At 37.9% G+C, this 24,809-nt stretch overlaps 1 long non-coding RNA gene across 1 annotated transcript in view; it reads right to left on the bottom strand.

The window, feature by feature from the left end:
- Positions 1 to 4,795: 4,795 nt before the first annotated feature.
- The window catches only part of LOC116421778, a 72,446-nt gene continuing 52,432 nt past the window's right edge, over positions 4,796 to 24,809 (bottom strand). The window contains exons 3-4 of the long non-coding RNA XR_004232308.1: positions 23,165 to 23,263; positions 4,796 to 4,953 (exon numbers count right to left, since the gene is read on the bottom strand). This is a non-coding gene — a long non-coding RNA (uncharacterized LOC116421778). The remainder of the gene's footprint in view (positions 4,954 to 23,164; positions 23,264 to 24,809) is intronic.

Below are 24,809 nucleotides of genomic sequence, written 5' to 3'. Positions count from 1 at the left end.
GATATCTCTCCTAAATCCACTATGCTTTTCAACCCCAGTTCTCCTTATAGCTAACTCTCTTTTAGGATGCTAAGTTCCTTTCAGAATTTAGACTGCCAGCTAAGGACATGCCCCAACCTCATAGAGTACTCCCTTTCTCCTGTGAAATTGTAAGTTCCATTAAGGAACATGTCTTTCATGTCTCTCCCAATTCTATTTCATATTCACATTTACCTTCATTTTGTCTGTAACTTATTCCCCCCAAATAAATCCATAGAGAATGTCCATTGTGAATTCTTCACAGGACTGAACCCCAACTTTTGGTGTCTGCCATCATTTGGTGACAAAACCCACACCATAGATCACATCAGTGAGGACCAAGTCTGGAATTGGACATGGGCCAATTTTCTGACGTCTTTAGCAATTTCCTTCACTACCTGTCCATTATCATCAATTTTTTGTACAGCAAAAATTTAACTTCCCACAAACTCTACCTTCTTATGCCAACAAGTAGTCTAATAGTAATCTATGCTAGAGTACTGCTTCCCTAGTCTGATCGGCCTCATTTGCTAACAAATCCAATGCTTTTGTCATCTTGTGATTATTTCAACCATGGCCTGTATGCTAATGAGCCTATTCAGCATACAAATTGGGGTCCTGAACCCCCAACTCCCATCTAGGGCCATCTATTACCTCGATCATTTGTATCCCTAATAATTGGAGTAGATAACTTTTTCATAAATAAAGATGCCTGTCAGGAAAGTCAGCAGCAACAAAAATGCTAAAAGAAAAGACAGATATATACATGTAGCAAAATAGATGACTAGATCATTTATTTATTTAGGATATAATGATCACATATTTTCAGACATGAAACTGTAAGATCTTGCATTCTACTGAACATTTGCCCTGATTATAGAAATTTGCAGGAAAAAAAATTTTTTTGAGGAAAAAGCAGGGACATAATTATAATCAAAAACTGGTCCTTCAGGCTTCAGCCTGAGAGCACATACATAAAACATCCTTAGCTATTTGTATGCAATAACAATTCCATCTTATAGCCAGACTCAGGAATATTCAGGTGGGTTCTTATTCAAAGGAACACTAATGAGAAACTGAGTCAGAAGGATCCCACCTTAAGTTGTCCTCTCAACTCTTGCCCAGATACTATCCTCTACCTGTAACAATTTAGAATCACATTCCTCTGAGTAGCTTGTGGCGTATTCAACAGGGCTAACAAAATGTTAACGTACATCTCATACATTTTTTACAAATTACCTAATATGCAATTTAGAAAGCAACATGGTCTAATTAGGAGATACAAACATGTGACCTTCTTAGGTAAGTTATCAGAGAATTAAAAATTTTTAACTTCAAATCAAATACAGATTTAAATTTCTAGTAATAATACTTCAATAATAAAGCACATATATTTCTAAAATCTTATACTAGAATAAACAAGTTCACAATTTTAGCAACTACTAGTTAATAGTAATTATCTCATACAATTTCAGAATCAGAATTTCAGTTTAAATACACATAGCCCCAAAATTTAAGGTGGCAGAAAACTGCCCTTTCAAGTCTATCCACAGGGCTTGAAGAAATTGTGGATTTTTAGGAAAGGATTGGAGAAATTTGGACCCGGGGGTCTGGCTGAAGGTCTGTGGCCCAGTGACTAGCCCACCCTTTATGGCAGAAATGCCAGGGGAGCATGTTAAAAATGTTGGAGCACCAGTGCAAATCCCAGAAGAATCCAGGACAGCTAGGGACACCAGCCTAGTCAGTACAGATTCCAGAAATCTGAGAAGCTTGGAAAATCCCAGAGAGAGTGTTTTTTTTTTTTCTTTTGCAGTTTATTTTTCAGTAGCCTCAGGGTTCAGGCCCTCAGAAGGCTTTTAGACATGTAAAATAGACCTTCTTAATAGACTACAATAGACTAACTCAAGTCAGCTGATAGAGAACAAGTCAAGCAATTCAATTAGTCTCAAAAACTTCAGAATTCTGATAAAATGTTTTTGTAGTTCTATGATTTAATTATATCTGCAGACTCAGATTGCCCAGTCCTAGGTCCACAGAAATATTTCAGTTTTTTTTTCTTTTTGGTATGGCAGTTAAAAACTTTTCCCATCTCAAAACTAGTCTTTCCTCTGTTTAGCTAAAAGCTATTTGCATAAGTCCAATTATATATAGAAGAAGCATTTTTAAATCCCAAATAGCCAGATCTTTTCCTTTGTAATTTGACTGATTGAAAGAAACACAGAAGACAAAACACTAACTCATACAGACACACTAACTCACACAGACACATAAACTCAAACTACTTTTCTAAATCAATCAAACTTCCATTCTCTATCTCACCTACGGGTGGCTGACCAGATATTGAAGGCTCCTTTAAATTTATACTCAGTCCTCAGGAGATGGACAATTCATCCATGTGATAGGGCACCTGCTCAAACAAAACAACAGTATTTAATCCCTACACATTTTGGTGCTTCATCCCAATTCTTCTTAAAGGGCTTCCTAGGACACTTAAAGCCAGCTAGATTATTCCTTTCCAAGATTCACATTTTCTTGTCCTCTTTAATGGATGGGTCACCAGATCTTATCAAAGTAAAATAGGAGAATCCTTATGAACAAAAAACCGCTTAGAATTTTCCCAATGCCAAGGAGAAATAGGAACCTTCTACAGACTTTAACCACCTATATTCTCCCAGTCCCAATCCCAATCATCCAGGGGACTCACTCTTTCTTGATAGAGGAAAAGTATGGAGGACTCACCCGATCTTATCAAAGGATCTTATCAAAGGAAATGGGCTTTTCTGAAGGTTCAGTTATCTCATCCTCTTTTTAGTCTCTCCCCCTTCCCACACACACACACACACACACACACACACACACACACACTAGTTTCTCACCCATTTAGGCTGTGTACAACTTACCTAATTGATTTCAAATTTTTTCTCCTAGCTTATCTCCTGGGTCGAATTAATTCTCTATCTTTGTTAGCTATTTCCATTTTTGCTTTCTCTGAGCATCTCTCTTTGGGAACTTATCTGATCAGAGGGGGAGTTCCCCAGCAGAGTCCAACGTCCACCAGAGGGTGCCTTTCCAAAGATTCAGTATGGGAGAGACTCCTCACAAACAGGCAATATCCCAGAATGAGCCCCCAAACTCTGTGAGACAATAGCAACCACAAAAACAATCAGAGACTCTCAAGGTAAGACAAACAAAAACTACTTATTACAATCTCATGAGCAAGGGCAACTCCTAACAGACAAGGTGTCAGTAGAGGAATGCAAAGCACAGACTGCAAACACAGGATTATATAGACCCTAACCAGAAGCCCCCACCCTGTCTTCTGATCTTTTCTCTCATTGACTGGAGGGTTCTAATTTACCCAGAGACTAAATATCACCCCAGAACACACTTTACCTATTAGAAACTTAAATGCTAATGAAAAGGAGGTATAGAGACAGGAAAGAAATATTTATTTATCTAAGATAATGGAACACCTGTGGCTTTTACCGAAAGCTCAACTTGTTATTGCAAAGTCTCAAGTCACAATGAGGGCATAGGTTGAAGTCACATCCTTATGAGAGGTCTTCACTCTGTTTATCCCTTAGATGGGCTCCCTAAGGGTCAAGCCCATCTGTCTGCGCCTGCACAATCCCCATAGCTCAGTACCAGTGAAGGACAAGGCACAGATTTGCTTCCCCACATATGGCTCTATCTTTTGCAATTCCTTGGCTTCAGATTTTTCTTGGCTCAGATGCTCCTTTTCTGAGTCTAAATGCCTCTTGTTTGGTTCAAAAGCTTGGCATGGTCTGGGGGCTCCTCCATTGGGTCCAGGAGGCTTATTCTAGGAATAGTGCCATCAGTCTGCCCCTGCCACTCCACTGTTGCCAGCTTGTGTTCCTTCAGCAAGAGTCTGGCATAAAAAGTCCTGCTACCCCCACTCTTCGTGGCCTTCTGTGGGATCTCTGGAGGGGCCTTGCAGACATGCAGGGTTCCTGGGGAACCAAGGGAATCAAGTTCTAGTCTCTTTATTCATAGTCGTTCTCCTCTCTCCAACTCTGATCCTCTCTACCCATCTAAATACCCCACTCCATCCCATCTCCCAGTCCTCTTTTTAAAGATTAAGTCCAAGGTTGTGTAACTTAGTCATGACTTTAGACAATCAGTTCATTCTTGCTGCAACTCATTCTTTGTAAGCTTCATCACCAATAAACTTCATGTGATGATAAGGCCAAACAAGTACCTAGGGCTCTGCTCTAAGAAGAAAAGAGAGAAGAAGGGCTTCGGAGGAAGGCAATCAGAATATTGGGCAATGGATACAAGCTGGGTAAAGAGAGGAGTGAGGAGGCAATCCCAAGGGCATAACAATCAGAGTCCCAGAGGAAGGAGTGAGCTTGGTATATTCAGAGGGTGCCTTCCAAGGCTGAGCTATCTGTGACTTTAAATAAGTGACTAAAGTTTTTTAAATTATATAGATATAAACATGTATTTATTTTCAATGTAAATTTTATTTTTCCAAGTACATTCAAAGATAACTTTCAATATTCCTTTTTGTAAAACTTTGTGTTCCAAATTTCTCTCTCTCCTTCCCTTCCCTTCCTTCTCCCCAAGACAGCAAGCAATCTGATATGTTATATTATATGCAATTATTTTAAACATATTTCCCTGTTTATCATGTTGTACAGACAAAAAGGGGAAAAGTTACAAGAAAGAAAAAGCAAGTAAACAAAAAGTGAAAGTTGTATGTTTTGATCCATATTCAGTCTCCATAATTCTCTCTTTGGATGTGATTGGCATTTTCCATCTCCAGGTCTATTGGAATTACTTGAATCATCACATTGGTGAGAAAAGCCAAGTCCATCACAGTTGATCATGTGACTTTAAATTTGAATGGTGTAATTGGTCTGCACTTGCCACATGGTTCTGAGCAAATTCATGATTGTGGCCTTTCCCATGTACCTGTGAAAAAAAAATCGGCTGAGAAGTGAAAAACCTGTGTGAGGGGATTCTGAACTCTGCACAGTGTGATATCCCTAAAGGAATACCAGAATGCCAGTCTTCCCTACATCCTCCAAACCCTCAGGCTCTTATTCTCATGCTGGTTAGTCCTTTCTTTTCTCATGAGGAAAGCACTTTGTAAACTGTTGAGTATTAGAGAAATATAAGCTGTTTTTATTGTTAAAAAATTTGGTTGTTAATAGATTGTTAATAATATTTGATAGTTATCAGAGATGCCTGTTAAAACTATTTTCATATAAATACAGTTTTAGAATCTTTATGCTGGAAGGGTGACTAGATAGTGTGATATATAGAGCCCCTGCCCCAGAAGCAGGAGTTGACTTCAAATCTAACCTCAGACACTCACTAGATGTGTAACTCTGGGCAAGTCACTTAACCCTGATTGCCTTTGTGGCTCCTTCCCCCCAAAGAAGTCATTAAATCTAACTTCATAACCAGTAGAGGAATCCATGACCAGTGAACATCCAAGCCTACTCACAAAAATAAAATCTCATCTTAACTGATACCTTTTATTCTTTTATCATTTTCATTTCCTAATATGTTCTTCTCCCCCACTCTAAACCTGCCCCACCAGCAAGCCATCCCTTATGTGAGTCTTCTCTCTACATATCTATTTTCATCTCATTCTCTACATCTGAATTATATCCTAACTATTCTCCACCAGCTGTATATTTCCCAAAGATGAGATCAGTTTTGTACAAGTTGCCTTCAAAGGAAGCTTCTTGCTAGCTTATGCTCTAATATACATGCTAAGAAAACCAAACTTGTTTGGGAAGACTTTAGCTCTGGAATCAAGGCACCTGGTTCAAATCCAAGCTCAATTGCTTCCTGCCTTTGTATTCTTGAATAAGTCATTAAACTTGTCTGACTTCAGTTTCTTCCTCTGTAAAATGAAAGAGTTGGACCAGAAGACTTTTGAAGTCCCTTCCAATCTGGATCTGTGATCCTATGATCTCTCCTTATGATTTCATTAGGTTTCCCCTCCCTGTTTTTATTTTCTAATTAGATATTATGCATTGGTTATAGACATTTTGGGAAATCTTGCTTTTCTGATTTGTATGCTTGCCATGGTACGTGAAGAAAAAAAGATTTTAATGCATTATTTCAAGTCAATCTTTTTTTTTATTGTCTATACACAGTATATTGTCTTTTATTATTATTATTATTATAGTGACTTTTTATTGACAGAATCCATGCCAGGGTAATTTTTTTTACAACATTATCCCTTGCACTCACTTCTGTTCCGATTTTCCCCTCCCACCCTCCACCCTCCCTAGATGGCAAACAGTCCTATATATTTGAATATGTCCTAGTATATCCTAGATACAATGTTGTGTGCAGATCCAAACAGTTTTCTTGTTGCACGGAGAATTCAATTCAGAAGGTAGAAATAACCGGGAAGAAAAACAAAAATGCAAACAGTTTACATTTCATTTCCAGTGTTTTTCTTTGGGTGTAGCTTTCTGTCCATCATTGATCAATTGAAACTGAATTGAATCTCTTTGTCAAAAATCCACTTCCATAAGATTACATCTTCATACAATGTGTTATTGATGTATATAATGATCTCTTGGTTCTGCTCATTTCACTTAGCATCAGTTCATGTAATTCTCTCTAAGCTTCTCTGTATTCATCTTGCTGGTCATTTCTTACAGAACAATAATATTCCCATAACATTATATACCACAATTTACCCAACCATTCTCCAATTGATGGGCATCTACTCAGTTTCCAGCTTCTAGCCACTACAAACAGGGCTGCCACAAACATTTTGGCACATACTGGTCCCTTTCCCTCCTTTAGTATCTCCTTTAGTATAAGCCCTGTAGAAACACTGCTGGATCAAAGGGTATGCACAGTTTGATAACTTTTTGGGCATAATTCCAGATTGCTCTCCAGAATGGTTGGATTAGTTCACAGCTCCACCAACAATGTATCAGTGTCCCAGTTTTCCCACATCCCCTCCAACACTCATCATTATTTTTCCTGTCATCTAGCAATCGACAGGTGTGTAGTGGTATCTCAGAGTTGTCTTAATTTGCATTTCTCTGATTAATAATGATTTGGAACACTCTTTCATATGAGTGGTAATTATTTCAATTTCATCATCTGAAAATTGTCTGTTCATATCCTTTGACCATTTGTCAATTGGAGAATGGCGGTTTCTTATAAATTAAGGTCAGCTCTCCATATATTTTGAAATAGGGCCTTTATCAGAACCTTTAACTGTGAAGATGTTTTCCCAGTTTGTTTGCTTCCCTTCTAATCTTGTTTACATTAGTTTTTGTTTGTACAGAAGCTTTTTAATTTGATGTAATCAAAATTTCTATTTTTGATCAATAATGGTCTCTAGTTCGTCTTTACTCAAATTTCTTCCTCTTCCACAAGTCTGAGAGATAAACTATCCTATGTTCCTCCAATTTGTTTATAATCTCGTTCTTTATGTCTAAATCATGGACCCATTTTGATCTTATCTTGGTATTTTGTTAGGTGTGGGTCCATGCCTAATTTCTGCCATACTAATTTCCAGTTATCCCAGCAGTTTTTGTCAAATAATGAATTCTTATCCCAAAAGTGAGGATCTTTGGGTTTGTCAAACACTAAATTGCTATAGTTGACTATTCTGTCTTGTGAACCTAACCTGTTCCACTGATCAACTAATCTATTTCTTAGCCAATACCAAATGGTTTTGGTGACTGCTGCTATAATATAGTTTTAGATCCAGGTACTAAGCACCGCCACCTTCATTTGATTTTTTCCCATTAATTCTTTTGAGATTCTTGACCTTTTATTATTCCATATGAATTTTGTTGTTATTTTCTAGATCATTAAAATATTTTCTTGGAAGTCTGATTGGTATAGCACTAAATAAATAGATTGGTTTAGGGAATATTGTCATCTTTATTATATTTGTGACCTTCCAGGAGCACTTGATATTTTTCAATTGTTTAAATCTGACTTTATTTGTGGAAAGTTTTTGTAATTTAGCTCATATAATTACAGCTTTCCTTTGGTGATGATTCCCAAATATTTTATGCTAGGCAGTTATTCTGAATGGAATTTCTCTTTGTATCTCTTGCTGTTGGATTTTTGTTGGTGATGTTATAAAAATGCTGGAGGATTTATGGGGTTTATTTTATAACCTGCAACTTTGCTAAGTTATGGATTATTTCTAATAGCTTTTTGTAGATCTCCAGGGTTCTCTAATACACCATCATATCATCTGCAAAGTGATAGTTTGGTTTCCCTCATTGCCTATTCTGATTCCTTTAATCTCTTTCCGACTCTTTTGCGAGGCTAGTGTTTCTAATACAATATTGAATAATAATGGTGACAGTGGGCAACCTTGCTTCCTCCAGATCTTACTGGGAAAGATTCCAGTTTTCCCCATTGCATATGATACTTACTGATGGTTTTAAATTATGCTCCTACTATTTTAAGAAAAGTCCATTTATTCCTATACTCTCAAGTGTTTTATTAGGAATGGATGTTGGATTTTATCAAATCTTTTTCATCTATTGAGGATGATCATATGGTTTTATTTTGCTTATTGATATAGTCAATTATGCTAATAGTTTTCTAATATTTAACAGCCCTGCATTCCTGGTATAAATCCTACTTGATCATAGTGTATTATCCTGTGGATGATTTTCTGTAATCTTTTGCTAATATTTTATTTAAGATTTTAGCATCGATATTCATTAGAGAGATTGGTCTATAATTTTCTTTCTCTGTTTTCAGCCTGCCTGGTTTAGGTATCAGTACCATGTCTGTGTCGTAAAAGGAGTTTGGTAAAACTCCTTCAGTCCTATTTTTCAAATGGTTTATATAGCATTGGGGTTAATTGTTCTTTAAATGTTTGGTAGAATTCCATTAAATCCATCTGGTCCTGGGGATTATTTTTAGGGAGTTGGTTAATAGCTTGTTCTATTTCTTTTCTAAGATGGGACTGTTTAGGATATTTCTTCTTCCTCCTTTAATCTGGGCAAGCTATATTTTTTGAAGGTATTCTTCCATTTCATTTAAGTTGTCAAATTTATTGCCATAAAGTTGGGTAAGTAATTCTAATTATTGCTCTAATTTCCTCTTCATTAGTGGTTCTCCCTTTTTCATTTTTAAGACTAACAATTTGTTTTCCTCTTTCCTTTTTTAATCAGATTTATTAAGGGTTTGTCTATTTTGTTGGTTTTCATAGAACCGACTCTTAGTTTTATTAATTAATTCAATGGTTTTTACTTTCAATTTTATTGATCTCTCCTTTTATTTTAAATTTCAAGTTTAGTGTTTGACTGGGGGTTTAATTTGTTCCTTTTCTAGCATTTTTTTGTTGCAAGCCCAATTCATTGACCTTCTCTTTCTCCACTTTTGCAGGTAAGCCTCTAAAGATATAAATTTCCCTTATTACCGCTTTGGCTGCATCCCACACATTTTGATATGATGTCTCATTATTGTCATTTTCTTGGGTGGAATTATTAATTATGTCTGTGATTTGCTGTTTCACCCAATCATTCTTTAGTATAAGATTATTTAGTTTCCAATTATTTTTTGGTCTACTTTCCCCTTTTTGTTGAGTATAATTTTTATTGCATTGTGGTCTGAAAAGGATGCATTCACTATTTCTGCCTTACTGCATTTGAGTTTGAGGTTTTTATGTCCTAATATATGGTCTATTTTTGTATAGGTTCCATGAACTACTGAAAAGAAAGTGTACTCGTTTTTTGTCTCCATTTCATTTTCTCCAGAGATCTATCATATCTAACTTTTCTAGTATTCTATTTACCTCTTTGACTTCTTTCTTATTTATTTTGTGATTTGATTTATTTAATTCTGGTGCAAGGTTGAGATCTCCACTATTTGTTTGCTATCTATTTCTTCTTGCAGCTCTCTTAATTTCTCTTTAAAATTTAGATGCTACACCATTGGGTAATATGTTTTAAATTGTTTCTTCATTATTTATGCTCCCTTTGCAAGATATAGTGCCCTCTTATCTCTTTTTAATTAGATCAATTTTCTTTTTGCTTGATCTGAGATCAGGATGGCTACCCTACACCACCTGGAAGCTAGTAGATTTTTGCTCCATCCTTATTTATTCTGCTTATCTCCCTGCTTCAGGTGTGTTTCCTTAAACAATATTTGATTCTGCTTTAATCCATTCTGCTAATCCTTCCTCTTTATGGGAGTTTCCCATTCACATTTTGGTTAATACCCATTCTGTATTGCATCTTGTTGGCCCCTATTTATGCTTTTCTCCCTTCTTTCCCCTTCCACCCCCAGTATTAACTAGCACCCTTTGCTCTCCAGCCCTCCCTTTTTAGTATCCTCCCTCCCACCTTAGGTTCCTCCCCTATCTTACTCCTTTCCTCTCAGTTTCTGTATTCCTTCTGCTTAGCTTATTCCTTCCTTTCACTTTTCCCTTCTCACTTTTCAATGAGATGGAAGTTTCACCTATATTGAATTGTCTAAAATTTTTTCTCAAAAGTCCAATTCTTATGGCATAAAATACCCACTATATTCATCCCCCTCCATTTCTTTCTCTCAGATATAATATTTTCCTTTCTCTTGTGAGATATAGTACCCATTCTTACCCTTTTTCTATCGATGTCCTTTCCCTCTAATTTTAGAACAAAGGTATACATGTATTTTTTATACATCTTCACAGCAGGAAATATGTTCCCAAGATTTCTTTTTTACCTTTTTAGGTTTTCTTGAGTTCTATATTTGCAGACCAAACTTCTTGTTAAGTTATGTTTTCACAAAAATTGAAATTCACTTTCTTGAATGACCATCTTAGTCCTGAAAGATTGCTCATTCTGGCTGTAAGTTATTTTTGTTGCATACAGAGTTCCTTGCCTTTTTGGAATTATATTGGCCCTTCGATCTTTTAATGTGGATGCTCTAAGATCTTGGTGATCCTTATTAGTGCTCCTTTATATTTCAATTGGGTTTTCCTTGCTTGGAATTTTTCCTTTGTTTGAGGTTCTGGCATTTGGCCACTATTTTCTTTGTTTGATTTTAGGATCCCTTTCAGTGGGTGATCGTGAATCCTTTCAATGTCTATTTTACCCTCTGTTTCTATTGACTTCTGGGCGTTCTCTGATAATTTCCTGGAAAATTTCAGGTCTTTTTTCATCGTATTTTCTGGGAGTCAATGATTCTAAGATTGTCTCTCCTAGACCTTTTTCCAGGTCTGTTGTTTTCCAGAAGGAATTTCAATTTTCTCCATTGTTTGGTTTTTGGTCTTGCTTGACTGATTCTTCTTGTCTCTGGGAGTCCATTCAATTCCATTTGTTCTTTCTTATTTTCAATGTGGTTTTCTTCACTCCACTTTTTTATATCTTTTTCTAATTGTTAATTTTCTTGGAATGTTTTTCCTTTGCTTTATTCTTTATGAGCTATTTCTGTTTCCAGTTCCTAATCCTATTTTCAAAGATTTGTCCTTTATCCACTCTGTCTTTAAATGGTGGAATAACCTCCACTCTCTCTTGCCAAGCCTCCCTCTCCTTTTCCCATTTTCTTCCTAGCTCCCTTGTGAGAGCCTTTTAATTTCTTCTATGAGATTCTCTGTCTGAAGAACAGATGATCTCCTCTCATAGGGATTCACCTGAAGATAATCTGTTTTAGTCTCCTCAGGGTTTAGAGTCTGCTCTCTGTCCTTATAAAAGCCTGTCAATCGTTAAAGTCCTTTTTAACTTTTGCTCATTTTCAGAAGAATCAGAGACAAACTAGCAAAGAAAAAAAAAACCAAATGGAATCTTGCTTTTGGGGAGGCTGGTGGCCGTTACCAGGCTTTCTACAGACTGAGGCCAGCAAGGCACTAGCAGGACTGTGCTGCGCCTGGGCTCTGAGACTCTGAGGCGTGCTGAGATGCTGTGGGAGGGTGGCGTCTCAAGGAACTCCAGCTGTTTGGTGGTGCTCACCCCTTCCCCCTTGGTGTTTTACTTCTCTGCTGGGCTGCTACTTGCTTCAGGCCAAGTTCCAATCCTGTGTAAGCTCTCCCAGAGCGCTGAGGATCACACCCCAACCCCCTCTGGTCTGCTTGCTGTGAGCTGCCTGCCGAGGCTCTCCTGCTGCTCCCTCAGCCTGTCCTGATCTAAAACCCGTCCCGTCTTCAACGAAACAGACCTTTCCTGACAATCTAAGGATGTCTTCTCTTGGTAACTGTTTGTGGGTTTTCAGTCAGGCATTAATTCAGAGGCTTGTAATGAGATGGATTCTGAGAGAAAATGCAGAGCTTACACAGCTGTGTGCCTCCTCGCCACCATCTTGGCCAGAAGTCCAAGTCAATCTTTATAGTGAACTAAATCTACTTGTATCTCTCTCTCCCTCCCTCGCTTCCTCCCTTATTCTCTCCCTCACTCCCTTGTTCCTTCCCTCATTCCCTCCCTTGCTCCCACTCTCTCCCTCCCTCCTTCCATCCCTCTCTCTTCTCTCTCTCCTTCCCTTTGTTTTTCTCCCTCCCTCCCTCTCTCTCCCTCCCTTTCTCCATCTCTCCCTGGCTCCCTCTCTTTGGCTCTCCTTGTACCTCTTCCTTCCCCCTCTCCCTCTCCCCCCTCCTCTTTGTCCCTCCTCATCTCTCCCTCCCTCTTTCCCTTGCTTTCTCTCTTGCTCTCTCCCTTGCTCCCTCCCTGGCTCCCTCCTCTTTTCTTCTCTCCCCAGTGTGCTTCCACCTGCTCCCCCGCATGCTTCGCTTCTTCCCACGCTCACTGCTTCTCCATTTTCCCTGGTTTCCCTTCAGCTCCTTTGCTTCCCTTAGCACTCCTCTCCTCCCTACTCTCTTCCCTGCTCCCTCCCTCCTTCTCTCCCTCTCTCCATCCCTCCCTCCTTCCCTCACTCCCTCCCTCATTCACTCGTTCGCTCCCCTCTCTTTCCTCTCCCCCTCCCTTCCTCCCTCATTCTCTTTCCAAACTTCTCTCTCCTCATTCTTCCTTCTCTCTCCATCGGCTCTCCTTTCCCTCCTTTGTCCCTCCCCCTTCCTTTCTCTCCCAGTCAGTTTCCCTCCTCTTCCCTCCCCGGTTCCATGCTCCCTGCCCTTCCCTCCGCTCCCCTGCATGCTCCCTTCCCTGCTCCCTCCCTCCTTCTCTCCCTCTCTCCCTCTCCATCTCTCTCTCCCTCCCTCCTTTGCTCCCTCCCTCGCTCCCTCACTGCTTCCCTCACTCCCTCCCTCGTTCCCTCACTCACTCCCTCTCTCATTCTCTTCCTCACTCGCTCTCTCCCGTTCTTTCTCTTACTCTCTCCATTGCTCTCTCCCTTGCTCCCTCCTTTGCTCCCTTCCTCTTTCTCTTCCTTCCTGGCTCCCTCCCTCTCTCCTTCTCTCCCTCTCTCCAGTTCTTCCATATTGCTGGCAACAAGCTTCAAATGTGATTATTGAAATTTTGTTGTTTATCTAAATATTGTCTCATGTTGTTTTAGTTGTGTTCTCTCTGGTGCCCCTTGCAATTTTAAACATGTTCTGTCTCAAGATTTTCTTGGAAGGTAATTATGTTCTCAGATTATAAGTATCTATTGGCAATAGGAGTAGAAGGAGAATGGGAACTCTGTCATTTTTTAAAAATAGGATGTATATTTAGCATTACTAAAATCTCCAAATTCTAGAATCTTATTATAGAGTCATAGAATCTGAGAATTAGATGGAGCCTCTGAAATTATCATATGCTTGCCAGCAACTACACAGGAAGCTCTCCTATCAGATACCCAAGTTGTCATCCAGCCTTTGCTTGGTATACTCCAGGAGGGAGCCCATTTTGCTCTTTTACATCATTTTCCCTTACATCAAGCATACATTCTCATACTCCTAGTTCTGCTCTCTAGGGCCGAATAGAGCAAATTAAATCTTTTTTTAAAAACTTAGTCCCTTTTCAAATACTTGAAGAGGAATATAATGTCTCTCCTAGATATATCTTCTCTAGGCTAATAATTCACAACTTTTTCAAAACAGCCCTTATGTGACATAATCTCAAGACCCTTTACAATCTTGATTCCTCTCATTTACATGATCTCCAGTTTGTTAATATCTTTTCTAAAATATAGTACTCAGAACTGAATAAGATGCTCTAGATGTGGTCTGACCACAGCAAGAGACAGTGGGACAATTATGTTTGTAGTTCTAGATTTCTCAAAGCAGCCTTTCTGGGAGACAGATTAGATACAGATAGAAACAAATCGACAAAAAAGAGGCAGAAACTGACAGAGAGACAGAAACACAAAAAGAAAAACAGAGAGAAAGAGGAGAAGAAGAAGAAGAGGAAGAGGAGGAGGAGGAGAGAGGCAGAAACAGAGAAAGAGATAGAGAGGACAGAGACAGAGAGACATACACAGAGACACAGGGAGAAAAAAAGACAGAGAAAGGAGACAGAAACAGACACAAACACAGACATATAGAGACAGACAGAGAGAAAGATATAGAGAAAAAGACAGAGACAAAGAGAGAAAACAGAGTGAGAGAGACAGAAACATGCAGAGAGAAAAACAGAGAAAGAGAAGAGAAGGGAAAAGAAGAGAGGAGAGGAGAGGAGAGGAGAGGAGAGGAGAGGAGAGGAGAGAGAGAGAGAGAGAGAGAGAGAGAGAGAGAGAGAGAGAGAGAGAAGAAAAGAGGAGGGAAAGAGGGAGCGAGATGCCTAGTGCAACATTTTTTTAATGGATTAAGAATATCCCTCATAAATAAGATTAATTTTAGAATTCCAAAATTCATATCTTCATAAGAAGGTGGTTTTAAAATTTTTATTAAATGTAAATCACTGTAAGTGGTGTTTTTCTTCTTTAAAATATAATATGAAGGTTCTTTCTGGGAGCAGGTTTCTTGGGGAGGTTTTCTGGAGGCAGCCTTAGTTTCAGTTAAAAGTAATAATCACCCAAATGCAGCCAGGTGCTAAAAGTTCTGATCTTTTATGTCTCCAATATAGCCCGGTTAGTTTTTCTTAGAAGCCAGCCTATCTTTCTGCTTGGTTCCAAGAGCTTTTGCAGTTGTCCTTTGCCTCTGTTTTCTTCAGCCTCCAGCTAGCACAAAGGTGAAAGTTGGAATGAATCTATCTTACCTCTGAGAGAGGGCTTCTCTCTGAACTGACTTGACCCTACCCTCTCAATCTTTTTAGTTGAACTGACTTGACTGGCTCCCTGAAGCTCTATTTATGCTCCTTCTCCAAGAATGAGATTGTGGGATCCGAGAGTGGGATTATGGGTTTCCTTCCAGAGTGCTCTCTGACCCTAAGAGCTTCAAGGAAGGTGTGAATTCACGAAGTTACAAAGTTAACTTTGTGAATCTCCCATACTTGTGAACTCTGATGAGTAAAGGTGTGAACACAAGCATTGTTTCTCAGTTGCACTTAGTACCTTGTTTCTTCTGGCCCAGAACATCTCCTTGTAGGATCAGATCAATCATACTGAACCATGCTAAATTAGATAATTATTGTCTCTATCAACTCTAATGACTTAACAATTTGTAAAGATTCCAACAACTGTAGATAGTTATATTCAGTCAATTAATTAGTCAGTTAATAAACATTTATTAAGTGATTATTGTGTGCACTTTGTTAAATGCTGGAGATAAAGAAATGTGAAAAACAGTTTCTGTTCTCTAGGAGCTTAAAGTCTAATGGGGGATACAACATAAAAGTAATCATATACAAATAAGTTTAGAACCTGATCTGTGGGAAGAGCATTAGCTTTGTAAGCAGAGGATAGGTATTTAAATTCTATTTTTGTCACTTGCTACTTATGTGTAATAATAAACAAGTCATATCCCCTCTCTAGTCTAGGAATTTTGGCACATGTTCACCTCTAATGCGTATATTTGCTTATTTATAAATAATCTACATTTAGTTCTGTACTAAAAATTAATTGTTTTATAAAACTTATGCAAAAATAGAGGGGGCAGATAGGTAGAACAGTGATTAGAATGCTGACCCTGGAGTCAAGAGGAAGTGAGTTCAAATGTAACCTCAGAAGCTTAATAGCTGTATGATCCTTAGCAAATCACTTAACCTCTCTTTACCTCCATTTTTTTCAATTATAAGATGGGGACCCTAGAGAAGGAAATATCAAATCATACCAGCGTCTTTGCCAAGAAAACCCTATAGAAAATGGGGTCATGAAGAGTTGGACATGACTAAATGACTTAGCAACAACAACAAAAATGCAAATATAGAAATTAAAAAGGATGAGAGAATGAAGGAATAATATTTGATCTTACAGAGTTAATAGGGAGCCATTGGAGTTTATTGAGTAAAGGAATGACACAGAAAAACCTACACCTTGGGGAAATCACTTTTACAGCTTTGTTGAGCATTGTATTGAAGAAGAGAAAGACCTGAGGCAGGGAGCTAAGTTGGAAAGCTATTAAAAGTTCAAGCAAAAGATAATGAGAGCCTAAACTAGGGTGGTGGCTATTCAACTGTAGAAAAGAGGACATATGTGAGAAATGCTGTGAAGGTAGAAATAGGCTTTGGCAGCTGATTAGAGATGTGGATAACAATGATCGAGCACAATTCCAAAGGACTCATGATGAAACATGCTGTCCACCTTCAGAGAGAAACTTGATGGACTCAGAGTACAGAATGAAGCATATTTTCTTTTCTTTCTTTTAACATTTTATCACATTTCTTTTATTCTAAACTTAAGAAATAAAACAAATATTTCCATAACATAGAATAAGAAAAAGAGGATTGCACATGAAAATGCAAATCTGTTATATGTAACTTGCTATTCCTTTTAAATATATAATAGAGTTATCATGTAACTTTCTTTTCATTCTCTTTTTTTTTCTTCTCTCCCCCTCATCCTAGAGATAGCTACCATCAGGACACAACTCTGTGTGTTTGTGTATGTATAAAATCATTCTGTATATACTTCTATTGATCAATTCTTCATAAGGAGGCAGCTTTCTTAATATATCTTTTGTAGTTTATTTGGGTATTTATAATATTCAAAATGACTTTATTGCTCAAAATTGTTCTTAAAATAATATTGCTGTTATTATATACAATGTTTTCTTGTTTCTGCTCATTTTACTCTTCATTATTTTGCATAAGACTATCCATCTTTTTCTAAGATCATGGAACTCATCATTTCTTTTTTGGGAGGGATTTACAAAGTTTATTAATAGAATTTAAAATTTTTAAATTTTTTAGTCTTTTTTTCTTTCTTTTTTTGCTGGAAACAGGTCTGTCGGTGAAAATTTGCATTTCAAACCATGGATACCAATAAGTACAATGTAAAAATGTTCACATCTGACTTGTTTGTTTCCTATAAGATAATTATAACTCTATAAATAACACATAAAGTGCCTCTGTGGACACATGAATCCACAGTCAGCCTTGGCTTAAGCGATTGGCCTCTTAGCACATATAATATTGAAAGAAACTTACCAGATACACCACCACTAAGCTTAGCACTAAGCCCGCAGACTCCATGTCCCTCTTTCACTCCCCACTCATGACACAAACAGAGCATAATTGATCCCAAATGTGGCCAGAATGGATGGATATGGATCCAGCCCTCCATGCACCACAAGGGAGTTCATCATTTCTTAAAGGACAGTAGTATTTTATCAGGATAATATTCCACAACTTGTTTAGCCATACTCTAATTGACAGGCATCCCTACACTTTCTAGTTCTTTGCTACCACAAAGAAAGATCCTACAAATATTTGAGAACATATAGATTCTTTTCCTTTTTCCCTAATCATCTTTGGAAATAGACTTTGTAGTAAGAAATACTCTAGTCAAAGGGTATATATAAGCAGTTTTGTAACTCTTTGGACATAATTCCAGATGACTCACCAAAATGATTGGCTCAGTTCACAGTTCCACTAACAGTGAATTAGTGTTCCAAATTTTCCACATCCCCTCCAACATTTGTTATTTTCCCCTTCAATCATTTTAGTCAATCTGATAAATATAAAATGATTTTCTAAGGTTGTTTTAATTTGCATTTCTCTAATCAATAATGATTAGCATTTTTTCATATGGCTATAAATTGTTTTGATTTCTTTATTGGAAAACTGCCTATTCATTTGGCTTTGACCGTGTATCAGTTGGGGAATGACTTGTATTCTTACAGATTTGAAAAAAGTTCTTTATATAGGGCATGAGACTTTTATCTGAGAAAACTGTCTATAAATTCGACCTTTCCCCAATTGTCTGCTTTTGTTCAATCTTGATTACATTTGTTTTATTTGCATAAGATCTTTTTAATGTAATATAATTGAAATCATCCATTTTTATACTTCACATTGTTCTCTTTCTCTTGTTTATTCATAAATTGTTCACCTATCCATAAGTCTGTTAGGTAAATGTGTTGTTCATTCTTTCTTTTTTCCCCAATATGGTTAATGTGGGAGATTGTTTTATACAACCATACATATTTGTAATGGATTTTGTTTTACTTGACTTCTTGAAGTACGTGTCAGGGGATGAGGAGAGGGAGAGAATTTGGAACTGAAAATAATTAATAATGAATTTTAAAAATATACAATACAAAAATGAACGAATGAATAAGCATTTATTAGTTGTTTACTGTGAACTAAAACCTATGCTAAGCATTGCAGATACAGATAGAAAACAAGACAGTCTCTTCTCTTGAGGAGCTCACATTCCAAAGGCAGAGACAGCACAGATAAGAAATTTCAGCAAGAAGTCAGACCAAAAAGTCTTCATGGTCCATGTGGTTTTCTTCTGGACCTTTGATAACTGGTGCTTCTGAGAAGGCAGAAGCTGAAGCACCTGAAGAAGATGTGGCCAGGCCATATCTCAGTAATTGAGAATGATTTCTTCTGGTGTCAGATCAGAAGCTGGGTCACTTTGGTTTAGGGTGGGGGCCATTGCTGTTCTGGGTTCCTGGGCTCTCTCCATAAAAACTAAAGTGATTAGGATGGTAGTTGTAGTTTATCTGGCTTGTCACATGTTATCTCTCTTGTCATGTGTTGTCTCCTGTCTTTCCCATTAGGTGCTTCAAAATTTTATTAGGTTGGCTTGTTTGATTCGCTGATAATTAGTTGGCGATTGGAGGAAATGGCTGGCCCCTTCTTCACTGAATGAAAATGAGGAATCTTATATAATGTGAATGTTTGGAAAGGAAGTGAGCATGAGGGAAAAGATTGTTGTTGTTTGTCCTTTGTTCTTGAAGAGGACCATGACATCAGGGAGGTGATGCCATGACATTCAGGTGAATTATATTTAAGTGAGAGAGGACTGTGCAAGGTCACCTGAGTCACTTTCTCACTTACACTGCCATGTAAAGGGCAGGAACTTTGGAGAAATGTACTTAAGGTTCAGTATGATTGATTTAAACAAGGTGTTAACTCAATGGAATTGATAATACAATGGTTATCTAGTTTAGCATGTGAGTTCTCTAGTTCAGTATGATTGATTTAATCTAACAAATAATGGTTCCCTAGTGATATAATGATTGGTTTATATTCAGTATACTGTAATGATATAATTGTAATGGAGTATATAAACTGGGGACAAACTCAGCCAGAGAAAGACTTCATGACAGAGACCATTGTGGGGGCTCTCCTGCTTCATCCACTGAAACCAAGACCCATTCTGGAGGGTCTCCTTCACCTCCTCAGGTGAAGGAGACAGACTGTGAAGGAGATAATAAAGACTTTGTACGTTATCCCTGGCTATTCTCATGGTGATTATTCTGCTGAAAACAAGGCTGGTCCCAAGACCTCCAGAAAGCTAACCAGAACCTTACACTGCCATCTGGGTCCAGTGGCCAGATATAGATCAAGATGACTAGAGATGGCCTTGGATGAAATGAGAGACCTTGGCCATTTTAAACTAGGCCTTCAACAGGTCTCAATTTGACTGGGAACTGCAATGAAGATCACAGCCTATCCAGGCCTGCTTATCTTGACACTCCCTCTGTCCCACTGAAAGTAGAATGGGGAGTCAGGGAGGGGGGACTTGTTCATCAATTGTATAACTGAAGTCCTGAGCCTACTCTCTGAGGGGCATTTGTCACAGCAACCAGGTAATCTGGATGACAGGGCCTCTGTATGCTGGGGTGGAGGAGGAATTTCTCTAAGTACACCTGTATAGCACCTGCTGTGAATGCCTGGCTAGTGTACTTAGGCTGTAACTAGGGGATTGATACCAGAATCAGAAAAGGAGAGATGGATCAGAAAGGGAAAGGTGGGAGCTTTAACAATAGAAAGAGAAAATGGTGTGAAAGAACATTGGGGGATGAAGATAATTGTCATGGTATTGAAAACAAGCCCTATGACTAGCTATTATGGAAGGGTAGGATTTATTTCGACTTTTCACCCATGGTACTCACATGCTCCTTCAGGTTAGTTCACAGCCCCTTAGAGTCGAAGTCTACTCCTTCCAAGAGTCTCAGTCCCCCATTTGAAGACTACTAGAGGACCCCTAAAGTCCTTTCCAGGTCTAAATTTTTGATCCTATGGTCTTATGTGTCCCTCTCTCTCTCTCCTCTCCTCTCTCTTTCTGGAATATGAGTTTCAACCAATCTAATCTCTTTTCTTTCTTCTGCATATAACCTTTGCTAAACCCAATCTAGTCCTGAACTCACTCACCTCTTTCCTACTGTATTAAATGTCCTTCTTTCTCTCTTCCTCTATTCAATTCCTTTCTATGACACGTGTCCCCAACAAGTTATTTATTTTTCAAGGCTCAGCTCAAATTCTATTCCTTCTATGATCACCATAACATACTTTGAGCTCTCCCTCCACAACTCTCACAATACTTTTTACCAATCATTTGACTCTTAAAATAGCCATTACTATACATTTTTATAATGACTCTTAGCTGCTCAAGAATTTTCTTGGGGCCTGTGTCAGTCTTCCCATTTTATGGATGAGAAAGCAGATGATCAGAAAGGTAAGGTATCTTGTGTCTGGTCATATGGCAATGAGGAATAGAGCCAGGATTTCACACTGGTCTTTGTATTCCCATGGCTTTTTTCATTACATCACATTGTCCCCACATGTTACTTAAGGGTGCTAATTATTCTTTGTAATGTTAGTGTTTCTCATGTCTTCTTCACCAGCCTGCTGCTTCACCATCAACAACATACTTGAATTAATCATTAACTATAGATGTGATGAGCTCATCTCAGCTAGGTGCTAGGGACATAAAACCGTAAGAAATAGATGAGCAATGATGCATTCTATAAGGGCTTCAATGCCTTTCCCAACACCTTCCTCATTGCTCAAAAGAGAATGCCCAAACAGCTAATCAATGAAACCTATAACGATACCATGGAGAGAATATTCTTTCACATTTCATTGTCAACATCTATTTGTTTCAGTGTTTTGTTTTCTGTGGTTCCAAAAAGAGTATAATTTGCTGAATGTATTTTAGAACCAGGACTTGGACAGCTAAAAGTAATTGGCTGAGGCAAGGGCTTGGGCTCAAAAGGGACCGAGTAGACTAGAAGCTAGCATTGGTACTCCAATAGAAGAGAAGGAGGAGGAGGAAGAAGAGAAGGAGGGAAAAAGGACAATAAGATTATAATGATAAAGAACAGCAGCAGCAACAGCAGCAACAAAAGCAGGTTTGCAGAGCATTTTACACATATTATCTCACTTGATACTTATGACAACTTTGTTAGGTAAGAACTATTATTATTCCCATTTTTTAAATAAGGAAACTGAAGCTGAGAGAGATGAAGTGATTTGCCTAGAGACATGCAGCTGGTAGATATTTGAGGTAAGAATTGAATTTATGTCTTGAGAACTCTCAGTTCAGCACTAAACTAAGTCTTTTTTTTTTATAAGCAAGGGTATCAGAAGTCAAGTCAGACAGAAAAGCCAGATAACTAGAAGGAAATGACATGGTCTAAAATAATAGGATACTTGATTTAGCGATGTGAGGGAACTCAGAGATCATCTAGTCTAACCCTCTCTTTTTACAGATGAGGAAACTGAGATTAAAGATAGATTAAATGGCATGCCCCCAACTCACACAGGCAGTAAATGTCACAGGCAGGATTTGAACAAAAAACCTCTGAACAATTCATTTCAAAGCTCTTTCCCTCCACAATAGTGCCTTAAGGCAGGTAGTCAGAGAATTTTAAAATTAAAAGAGACCTGGTAAAAACTAATAGGAAAAAGAAGAGGGATGGTTTAGGATTACTGATGTGAATTCTCCATCAGCTTCTAGCTTTTTTTTTTTTTTTTTTTTTTAGGTAATCAAGGTTAAGTGACTTGCCAAGGATCACACAGCTAGTAAGTGTCAGAGGCCGGATTTGAATTTAGGTCAGGGCTAGTGCCCTATCTACTCCACCAGCTAACTGCCCTTACCATCTTTTAGCTTATAGGACTGGGCACTGATGGTAGGAGGGATGGTGGAGCTTTCCCTTTCTTTTTTGGGCCTCAGTTTCCCCATCTATAGAATAAAGTTAAAATATAAAATGAGAGAGATCTTTGAGCATGCTATTAAGTGATCTGTGTTCTAACATTCTACATCCTAGATTCCCTTTCAGCTCTAATATCTAATCTAATCTAATAATTTCAGAATATTTTAGGAGCTGGCTAACTAGTGTGATGGATAGTGCACTGGACCTGGATTTCAGGAAAGCTGAGTTCAAATCCAGTCTAGTTAAATGAGCAGCTGAGCAAGTCATTTGCTCTCTCAGCCTCAGTTGCCTTATCTGTAAAACGGAAATATCAATAACATCCTCCCACTTTTGTGAGAATAAGATGATAGTATAAACTTTGTATGGTGCTTTGCAAAACTTTAAAGCTACATGATTAGATGCCAGTGATAATTATTTCTCTTTTTTTAAAAAATTTTTTTAATAGCCTTTTATTTACAGGATATATGCATGGGTAACTTTACAGCATTATCGCCAAACCTCTTGTTCCAATTTTTCACCTCTTACCCCCCCCCCCCCTCCCCTAGATGGCAGGATGACCAGTAGATGTTAAATATAGATAATTATTTCTCAAGTCCATTTTCAGCTCTGATATATGATGTTCCAAATTTCCATTCAGTTTCGATAATCTATGTTCTGAGGTCCCTTCTATTTTGACATGTTATATTTTAAGTTCCTTTTAGTCTGACATCATGAATCCTAAGTTCTCCTTTGGTCCTAATAGTTTATATTTCAAGGTGCCTTGTAGCTCTGACATTGTCTAATTCTGTGTGAATCTCTCCCCTCCCCTAAAATGGAAGCAGATCCTACCTTTTCGCAGCTGAACTACCATTTCTGGCCTTGACCTTATTTTGGTCTGCAGTTCTAGTGTCTGCCCCTGGTCTCCAGGGAGATTCTGGTCCTCCACTCCTAAGAGAGACATTTTGATAAATGAGATTAACAGTTCTTATCACAGTTAGGACAAACTGCTGAAAATGATGGTTACAAATATACAAGTGTATTCTGCTTGTAGGCTTTTTATCAAAAGGCTAACAGAAGCATCTTGTGCCTAATCATCTATATTGTATTTCTTGGCAAGAGATCCTCTAGATAGAGGGGAAATCACAAATCCTGAGTTCTCTTGTTTTGTTTACTTTTAAGGCTTTAATAGATGAATTTCTGGTAAAAGAGGGTTAAGAAGAGAAAAAAGAAAAATTAATTTGAAATGGTCTCTTGAAAATTATTCCAACACTGTGATTTTAGATTAAATAAGCCATTTCCAATCCAGGCATAAATGCTCCCATCTTGGTTAAATTTTATCTTGTTTTCTATTCCTTCTTCCTCAGGGCAGTAATAGCTGACACAGCTGCGAGCCAGAAATCCTCTCATCTCTTCTATTTAATAATAAATACTTCCCATTTACAAGAAAAGTCCTTTCCTTACAACAACTCAGTGAAATAGATAGTACAACTATGAGAATTCCCATTTTAGAGAAAAAGAAACTGAGGATAATAAAGTTTTAGCATCTTCCTCAACCATACACAGCTAAGTGGTGGCAAATCTGGGACAAGAACTCTAGACCTTCCAACTCTGGATCTAGAGCTTTGTTCATTATTTGTCTAGGCTACCTGTTCGTTGAAGGATGATTGTGAACTCTGTGATGGGAGGTATATTGTATGGGATGGGATGGGACTGGGTAGCCAAGATTACTTTCGATATATCAATGTATGGGGCAGAATCTGAGAGGCTGGATTTTGGGTGATTTTCTCTTCCTTTCTAATTTTTTGAGGAATTATCTTCTTCAGAAAGCTTTTGTACATCTTTTATAATTTGGCCAATTCTAATTTTTGAGGAATCCTTTTTTTCAATGAGGTTTTATACCTCTTTTACTATTTGGCCAATTCTGTTTTTAAACGTGTTACTTTCTTCAGTGTTTTTTGTGCCTCTTTTATAATAGCTTTGTTTTCTTCTATCTTTTCTTATTTGATTAAAAAATATTTATCAGTCTCTTTGTCTCTCTGTCTCTGTCTCTCTGTATCTCTCTTTCAGTCTCTCTGTCTCTGCCTGCCTGCCTGCCTGTCTGTCTGTCTGTCTCTCTCAAGAGTTCTTCTAGGAATTCTTTCTGGACTTGTGTTAAATCTGCATATTTTTTTTGAGACTTTGCTTGTAATGATTTTCATGGCATCATCTTCTGAACTTGTGTTTTGATTTTCCCTCTCACCATTTTTTTTACTTATTTGCTAATTTCCCCAACCTATTTTTTGATTTTGAACTTCAGGGTTTTTAGGAACTACTGTTTTCAGAGTTAGTTCTGGAGGTCTGTAAGTTTTCAGTACTTCCAAGGTGATGCGGTCAGTAATGTGGTCATTGCTCTCCTGGTTTGTGCTTGTTTGTTTGTTTGTTTTTCAATCAAGGAAGAAAGCTTCCTGAAGCTCTCCTTTTTTCCTGGAACCTTAACTCAGAACTGCATATAGAC

Source organism: Sarcophilus harrisii, chromosome 2 (assembly GCF_902635505.1).
Source record: "Sarcophilus harrisii chromosome 2, mSarHar1.11, whole genome shotgun sequence".
Lineage (NCBI taxonomy): Eukaryota > Metazoa > Chordata > Mammalia > Dasyuromorphia > Dasyuridae > Sarcophilus > Sarcophilus harrisii.
This window is presented reverse-complemented; position numbering and strand designations above follow the sequence as displayed.